Below are 9,886 nucleotides of genomic sequence, written 5' to 3'. Positions count from 1 at the left end.
ACAACGAGGTCGGGTCCAGCGAGTATCGTTAAAACTAAAAGAGTTATTCCACTTTATTTATTTACTTCACAAGAAAATAAACGAAATAAACATTCAGTAAAGTAGTGTTTTAAACATTTGTATTTTAATATAGGTTATTTAAACAGATAGATAAATGGCATAGGCCAGGCTACGACAAACTGACTGACCTCAACGTGACTTGGGTTCGATCCCGGCGAAGGACAAGCATTTGTGTGGTTCACGAACGCATGTCCTGAAACTGAGTGTTTTAATTTTGTAAAACCTAACAGATACAAAGATCAACTTCTCGACTATTGTTTTAGAGAAAAAAATGGTTATAAAATGATTAAGAGTACACACACGTTCCGTTCCACTGTACTATACTGTACTATGTACTATTTCTACTGTAGTGAAACAGTACTTGTCATAAAACATATAAATGTAAACAATCAAACAACTCTCTATAATATAAATCTGCTAATACAACTTGAGCCACATGGTATTGAAACGTATAGTGCCCACGGGAAATCAAAACAACTGCAGATAAATCTAAAACTGATTCGAGTGGTCAATGAGAGTGTAGCACTGGTATTGCGTTTGTTATGGTCTAGTTCAGCTTAAAAATAACTGCAGTTTAAAATATTATAAAACTACTGCTTAATTAATAGGTACAACGAATTCATGGATAGCCGAATGGTTGAATGCGCCAAGCAAAACCTAATGCGTATGATGTGTCGCAGGTTTGATCCTCGCGTAAGACAAGAATTGCGCTATCCACGAATGCTTGTCCTGAGTTAGTATTTTTGTTAATGTGTTTTGATTGCTTATGAAACCCCAGTGGACACAAGGAATAAATTTCATACCGCACGAGTCGATACGAAAAAAATGTAATACTAGAATTTTTTTTTTTTCTTCCAAGCGTCAAAGTTTTACGACGATTATAAGGTTTTTCTAGCGTTTAACAGCTGGTGTTAATTAATTGTTATACTCGCAAGAAATGACATTGGCACGTGAAGACTTCAACCTAAGATCCTGACTTGGCTATCTACTTAAGCACCAGGTTACCTACTAAACTAATTGACACAAAGGAAATTGTATTAAATGTGATGAATAAAATTATGGATTCATTTTGTTATCATAATTACTGAGACCGATGTCTGTCATGTTTAGTGGCAAGAGAATTTTAGTAATAAATTTTGGAATATTCATGGTCTTAGGTAAATAACTTGCAAAATATTTTTTCATAGCCAAAAATACTTTTCCCACTAAATTAGATGCTTACAAGATTATTTAGGTTTATTCCACATGATTCAAGCGATACCCTAAAGCGTCATTATCACGAAACGGTGTACGAATAATAAATCAAGGGCTTTGCAATAAAACCTAGTACGTAACGTCTTGAACACAGGTGAAGGTAACACTTTATCACATCTGATATTAACGACTCACGTGAATTAGCTGTTTATTGCAAATAAACACGCATTACAAACCTTTCATAATTTTCAAATATAGTTACAATAATCAGGGATCTATGGACCCGCCATCACCTCTTACAATATTTTTCAGAAACGAAAACTTCAAATGAAGACTACTGAGCTAAACTTGATGACATTTTCTAACTCAATTATTAATTTTCTGCTGTCTCTCCGTCTGTCAACAGGTATTTCGTGAACGTTTAGCAAGACAGTTGAAATGTTAACAGATTATTTATTTCTGTTGCCGTTCTAACATCAAATAATAATAATCAAAATCGAGGTTAAGCAACGATAGCTACTGTCATAAATTTGTTGAAAACTATTTTACACCTGAAATTTTATTTTCCTTTGGTCGATTTTTAGAGAACTTTAACTGTCGAGTGCTGGAATCACTTGATGGGTTCATAAAGTCTAAATTATGAGCAAATACACTTATATGTAACAAACGAACATACAAACAGAAATTGCAAAATGAAAGCTTCTTGCTACAAAAATTTACTTTAATGCCTTTTTAAAATTCCTTCGTAGGCGAGAAAATTGTATACTCCGAGTGATAGGAACGCACTATTTTTATCAATGAATTATTGCTTGAACACGTCCTGTTTTCAGATATATCATTTTTCTTTTGAAATTGAAATAAATATCGAAATATTCGTTATCTGCAGTGAAAACTGTGGACGACGGTATTTTGATGCTCATATATTTTTCTCCATTATTTTTTCTTTTTAAATTAATACTTATCACGTTTATTTTCATATAGTAAAAAAAATACTAAATTGAACTAGATATATAAGCTTCTGAATAAACAATACAGTGAATTTAGGGAAGGCCTTATATATGAAATTCTCGAAAAGAAACGGCTCGACCAATTTTCATGAATTTTCTTGTGCATACTGGGTAGAGCTGAGAATCGGACAACATCTATTTTTCATCTCCTTAAGTGATTTTTTTTCTAGACTGGCAAAACAAGTTTTTGTGGGTTTGCTAGTTCGTCTATAAGAAGAATAAAATATACTTTGCTTTTTTGTTCCATATTACCTAACCATGATAAACAAAAAAAAATCTGCAATCAGCCTAATGAAATACAAAGTACACAACTGCGGTAATTTATTTTATTGATAGACAATAAACCAGCGAAGTACAAAGGAATTTTATTTCTGGTTCTCGTTAACTAATTTATTGTTATCAATTGCGAAAGCTCATTTTATTGCTTAGTAAGGGTCAGTTGTTACAAAATAACGTGACTCTATGAGCCAATAGATTTAACATGCAATGAAAATTACTATGAGTGTACCTGTAAGACTTTGTATGGGACTGTTCAAAAATTATCAGCTGAAATACTAAGGGTAGCAAGGTAGGTTTTTGTGATCGGTTTTCATTGCCAGTGTTTGACAAGAAGTGGCTGTATATCTGACCTCCACTACCCAGTTTCTTAGGCAACACGGCACCCCTTTGTAAGACTGGTAGACAGACATTTTATCTTCTAACCACCCGTAATGGCTAAAGATGACTAATGCTATGTATAACAGCCGTGACCAACGATTACCGAGCCTTCCAAAACATAGAGGAACTTGTTGTCCGTTGCACCAAGCGTAGCTTATCCTATGATCGATCAATTTGTGTGCAGATTCAACTTAGCCACAAGTACCTCAGTTGCTGTTGATATACTAAAAAACGTAATACATTAAACAACTGGCTTTTTGGTTATATTAGACTTTTTTATCGATATGGAGAATTCTTTACTGTCGTGAAATTTCATCGGTATTAAATGAACCTGAAGATGAAGTTTTAAATCGTTAATTTTTTTGAATCGTTAATCTGTTCTTACACTTAAGAATTATAATCTCAAGGCCTTCTGACGTCTGCCACTTCATTCTTCCGACCTTGCTCCGTCGATAGCTCTTCTCAGTTTAGTAACTAACTAACGAATCTACTCTTATTTACATGAGTAGGGTGGGACGGTAAATATATAACTGGGTTAGAGCTTTTTTTCTGTTTTTATTGTAAAGTACTGCGGTCTTTCCGTCCGTCTGATACCAGGCTGTATCTCATGAACTCTTATAGCTGGATAGTTTCAATTTTAACAGATAATGTGTTCGATAATTTTATCAATATTATTATACATTGATAAATTTAGCACGAATCGTACCTCCTTATTGATACAAGAGTATAATAATGTATATACATTTTATCGAACTTAGTATCTATTTTAAGACTTAACTCTGTAAGCGTCATGCAAGTTAATCGGAAACTATTATGCTATTTCCTCCAATCCACGGATATTTCCATTAAAGGTCAATTATGCTTAAATAAATTTCATCGTAATACGCCTTCGTGCCTGGAAACCTGGAAACCCGATCACCGCAGAGGTTTGCATTTTTATTTTTAATTATTATTTTATAAGCAAATCAATTAATACGTTTCTGCTTCATAGTTATTTAGTGTTACTTACCCAAAGAGTAAAACCGGAATCCGATTACTGAGGATCCGCCGTCAATCCGTCTGTCCTTCCGTCCTTTCATCCATCCTTCACTGGTGGGTGACAAACATGTGTGCGTGTCACCCAAATTATTGGTTTATCTATTCATCTTCAGCCTGCATTTATTATAATACCGCACTCTCTGTGTCTCCAAATCACACTAGGCCAGTTTCACGTCCCCTTTAGGTATAATAATCATATAACGAAATGTAAGAGTATTATTATTAAAAAGGATTAACAGGTGTAAATAAGCTAGGTATCTAATTTTAAGACCTTACTTTTGACGACTGCTAGGTGTTTATTTATCAGTGAGTCATTAAATAGTTATTATTGACCACTTCGATTTTATATCTTCGATAACTGAATCAGACGATCGGATCGCGTGTTACCTTTTGCAAATAATTAAGACCAGTATAAATTGAGCTATCTGAAATAATAGTGAAAAGTTGTCATGTTTTATATAGTTTCGTCAGCGTATTGGATGTGTTTCACGTTTTAATTCTGAATAAACTTTTAAAATGATTGAAATAAATTAATTTGAAGGAAATTAATTAAAATAATCCAAAAAAATAAATTTGTTCATAAAGACGTCGGATTTTGAGTATCAAAAATGTGAAGAAAAAAATTAACAACGCTGAAAGAGTTTATAACATTCATGACAGAAAAAATAACAAAAATAGCCTGTTATTTATAAACCAATCATGCTAAGTGAAAAATAAAATATGAGTTGGAGTTCACACTTATCTGGACAATCGGAGGGATTCCTAGCAAAAACAAGGTATCTACAATCAATTTATTATTTTTGACATGTATTGTGTTCGTTCGTGAGGCTATTGAAATACATTGATTTTAAAATACTATCGAGTGACAGACATAAGTGGAAAGTTGTAAACATGTACAGTAAAGAATTTAGGAAGTTACTGAGGCCGAACAACTTGCTGCTACCAAAACAGCCGAATCATGACGTAAGCTTACTTTAGATACTTTAATCTAGATAGAATGAAAAAAATGATGTAATTATAACGGTATACAATAATCAAAGCCTGAACAGTTTTTGATACTGTTCATTACGACGGAATTTCCTGGGGAAATCTTCGTTATTTTTCTTCATCCTTCGATCAGCCGAAGATAGATCTCGATGGCGTGCAATTTGGGAGGTCTATGTCCAGCAGTAGACAACAACGGGCTGATGATGACGATGATTGATGACTTAGGCAATAAATGGCTAGCGATGCGTTTTCATGACATAAACTGGAACTAGTTTCTAAGAATCAGTAAAAATATTTTCTTTGGTATTTTTTTTTCTTTTGACAGGATTTTTTATACGTCATTCGCAAGGTTTTCCACTTGTCCAGTCTGTTTGGTGTTTATGGATCTAAAAGCTATATGAATTTGTTATGGTCTGCTGTTGTATTGGGATCACTGCTCATCATCGAGGTCATGGCCATTTGGAAGGTCATTAAGGCTCTGGCAGGTCTAGCTAGAGATATATCAGGGAATCGTAAGTAGAAAATAAAAGTTTCAGCAATTTCTCTCTTAACGTATATCTTTTTATAGTTTAAATTATTACAAATATCTCAAATAAACATATGAAAACTAATAAAACTAAAAAAACAGTAAGTAATTGAAAACGAAATCACTCCAAGACTTGCATTGTACATTTAAGTGAGTATTTTTCAATATTGGGTGCTTTTTTATTTTAAGTTACCTAATAACTAAGCTAAGTTTTAGCTTAGCTTAGCCTTTAACTCTTTCTTTTTCTTTCTTTCCAGGAAGTGTAACAGCTCGCCTATCAGGAACTATCTTCTATTCGATATCTATTTTATCTCTAATACTTAGCTCAAAGCTTTGCTACTCTTGGCGAAAGCTGTCACAAGTATGGGCCAAAGTGGAAAGATCAGTGGGTGTCAACATACCAGCAGACAAAACGTTAAAGCGAAGGATGGTGTGTGTAGCCGGTACTATGATGTTCTTCTCCTTACGTAAGTTTTGAAGTTTCTTGGTGATTTTATGTGTATAGGACTTTTAGGGTCTGTGCCTAAACGGTAAAATTGGAATCCTGTTAGTGCTGATCCCCCCTATGTCTCTGTGTCGCAAGGCTGCATCTCACGAATGATGAGGTGTTTCTGTTGCTGCTACAACAGCAATGATTAAAATAAAAAAGATTTTATTTTGTTGGGTGACAAAATAACTTATATTTATTAAAAAACCCTTAAATTTATTTTCGGCCAGCCCATTTGTTTTTCTTAAACCTATACGAAACCCTTGGTAATGCGAGTTGCACTTTATCGGTTTTGTAAAATTGACTCTTGGAAAATATATATTCTTACGCTTGACTACGTATACTACTGAAATTTCAACAATCATGAACGATAAATTATGTTTAAATGTATTGAAAGGGGTCTATTAGTGACTTAGTTTTTTTCTTATGGCAAATAAATGATTCTTATTCTTATTCTTATACTATTTCAGCAATTGTATTAATGTTAAGAGATGATATTTTGGTTCCAAAATCTGACACCATTTGGAAATCAGACCTTACTGAAATAGGTTTTGTTTTTCATTTATTTTGCCATGTCTATATTATTTTTGCAGTGGAACATGTCTTAAGCATAGCCTCATCGATAGGTGTAGACTGTCCAGTACCTTTGATGCTGAAACGATACGTTCTCGTATCTCATGGATTCATATTTATGGGACGTAAGTATCCTTATTTGAAATTAGAAATGCAAAGGCAAAGTTTTTCATAACGCGTTCACGGTTAAAATGATGACGATTGTACACACATAAGGTGTGCAAACATATGGAAGTGGATGTCAATAATTGCCGGTAAAAAGTGACGAAATCACTTCTTTATTAGGTTAAAGTAAACATCGTACCTGATAGCTTTTGTATTATTATATTTGAGACTAAATTTGGAGCTTCGCGATTTAATTTTGGACATCGGATAATTTTTCTGCAATAACAGCAATTGATATGGGCGAGTTACAAAGTTATCAATATTATGTATACAACGGTACCACAGTTGTTATAATCATTAAATAGTAGTAATAAATTGTCTATTGAAACGTACATACATCGGCAATTTATTATATGTACTTAATTCAATTTGATATGAGGATTATAAGCTTTGAGCCAAGCTGTTGATTAAAAATACATTTTCATATTTTGTTTATAATCTACCAATTTTCATGAAATTAATAATTTATGAGCTGATAAAATTTTTGCGTTATAATTCGTTCGTTCATTCCTAATTGCGTCTCATTGTTTGGTTCCAAATATAGTAATAACCAATTAACTGAATAGGGTGACTGGTTACGAAAATGTCCAAAAAGGAGTACTTCAGGGATTTGCTTTGTCAGTTGTCCGGTCCATAATCATCGAGTAGACCAACAGATCAACCGATCTATGGAGTGATTAGCTTGAGCAAAGGTTTTGACTGCTTTAACGGAATATAATCATAGACGCATAACGTCATTCACTCCCACTATTTAAGTTAAATTCATTTTATCTAACTTTATATTAAAAAAAACGAGATCTATATCTATTTTAAAATGTTCCTGATGGTCATAAAATAAATAACGACCATGGAGCTATTGATTAAAATTTTCTTGCAGTATTTGAGGTAGAAGAAGATGACATAGCTGCAAAACCAAATAATGAGAACTATTCAAACATTCAGAGGACTATTCAGAATGGTTTGCTTTACCGCTTGTTATAATAAGTACTATAGCCAGTCTGCTATGGAACTTCCAAGACCAACTGATAGTGCTTATCAGTATGGGATTGACATCGAGATATCATAGGCTGAATCAGTGTTTAGCGAAGATATGCTGCTAGAGAAGAAACAGATGCAGTCTGATAAGGTAAGAGTGCAATGTACTTTAATTATAAAAGGTTTTACTGATTTGTAACAGGCATAAAGCTGTAAACAAAAACATGTGAAAGTAGTTTATTAATTAATGAACTGAAACACTGCATACAATGAGGCATTCAAACACTTGATTTCTTAAATATAATAGTAAATATTTGCTATATTAACAAATAGCTCATTCATAAATTGCCGAATAACAAAGCATCCTACCATATAAAAAAATGCGGTCTTGTACAGACTAGAACTTTGCAGACTAGTTCTAGAAAATAGTTGATAAAATATAGTATGTCTAGCACTTTCTAGCTTCTACAATGTCAACCTTTTTGCATTGAAAGTAGCTAACAACCAGTTTTTTTACATTTGGTTCTTTCCAGAGAGTTGAGGCCGTAAAAGTATATACGTGGCGGAAACTGAGGGAAGCTTATGTAAAGCAAGCGTCATTAGTTCGCAGTATGGACTCGGCACTAGGAGGCATTATAATCTTTTCCTGCTCCTGCAACTTCTACTTCATTTGTTTACAACTCTTCTTGGTTATCACGTGAGTTGCCTTCTTGCTAGATCCTTGCACCCAACTATACAGAGAATATAAGCAGTGTAGATAGATGTACATGTGGTATGAACTGCTCGGGACTTACGTGAAGCAAGCCATTTTAGTCAAGTGGTAATGTCGAAAAACTGTGCTTCCTTCTTAATTTCAGGTGAAAATCGTAGTTCCAACGCAAGACTTTCATTTGATAATGCTTGGTCCAAACATGGAAGACTTTTTGTCTTATAACATGGGAAATCAATAATAATATAATCATTCGAATCTTTAAATTCAATATTTTCCAACCCAATTTTCTTTTTATGTTCTGCCGCATCCATCAGGACATGACATTTACCTTCTTTTTTTCTTATTTGGTTCAAAATTTGCGTGAGCACATCGAACCTTTTTAACCCCCAGCCAAGGCCCCATCCAGTAACATCCTGACGGGTATCTACTACGTCGTCTCGCTGCTCTGGCTGTGCGTCAGAGTGGGAAGTGTGGTGCTCGCCGCCTCAGATGTCAACGTACACTCACGTATCGCTCTCAAGTATCTGTATAGTTATGAAACGCATGGATATAATGTTGAGGTAAATATTCAAATGTTTGAGCAATTTGATCTTTTCTAGAAGTGATTTGTGCTTTTGTTAAGCAGAAGGTTAGTTTAGTAAACTTGTCATGCCACGAAACTTGGTTGTGATTGTCAATAAAGCCTTTTTTAAATATTGTTCAGAGTTAATAAAAATTTTGCATCTTACTGGCACAAAAAAAAAAACAATTCTATTTAAAATCTTTAACCTAGTCAAATGTTAATACTTACATTAACATTGTCATACATAAACATAATTATATTTTTATACAAATATGTAGCAACTTCACTAATACCAGAAATATTCCTTCCCGAATGAAGTAAAGGTCAAGACCAATCAAACAGCCCGACACCTAAACACCTAAACAAGCAAGAAATAAAACTTACCCAAAAAAACCTCGCTTAATGTTGCAAACGTGCAAAACTTCGAGATCGTTAGCTGCACCATCTATTTACTTCACGTAACCGCAATTAGAACTTCGTTTTGCAGGTGACCGGCTCCAAGACCAACTAACTAAAGATTACATCGCCCTCAGCGGAATGGGTTTCTTCTATCTAAATAAAACTATTCTGTTACAGGTTGTACTCATTTTCTTATATTACTCGTTAAGTAAATTTCGACTTTGTAATTACGACGTTAAGGCTCTTTTTAGAGTGGTGATTGAAACGTTTTTGTATGGTATTTTGTTTTATGTGAATATCAACTGTAGTAAATTGAGATAAGGTTGATAATTTATTTGGGATGTTTGGTTATAGTACATTAAGATGGACCCTAAGTCTAGGCTTGATAAATATGTGAATTTTCTTAGTTGAGGATATTATATGAGAAAACAGGTTTGTTTTGATATTGTTTGGTGAGGAGAGAAAGGTTTTTTGTTTTGAGTAGCCAATAATCCAATACAAAAGATATTTTCATAAATCTTCAGGGATTTTGATACTGAAAGAT

At 33.7% G+C, this 9,886-nt stretch overlaps 1 pseudogene; it reads left to right on the top strand.

Annotated features, from left to right (window-relative positions):
- Positions 1-4,715: 4,715 nt before the first annotated feature.
- LOC113493582 lies at positions 4,716-9,799 on the top strand (annotated as a pseudogene).
- Positions 9,800-9,886: the final 87 nt, after the last annotated feature.

This window comes from Trichoplusia ni, chromosome 4, assembly GCF_003590095.1.
Source record: "Trichoplusia ni isolate ovarian cell line Hi5 chromosome 4, tn1, whole genome shotgun sequence".
Taxonomy (NCBI): domain Eukaryota; kingdom Metazoa; phylum Arthropoda; class Insecta; order Lepidoptera; family Noctuidae; genus Trichoplusia; species Trichoplusia ni.
The sequence above is the reverse complement of the archived record's forward strand: the minus strand, read 5'-3'. Positions and strand labels throughout refer to the sequence as shown.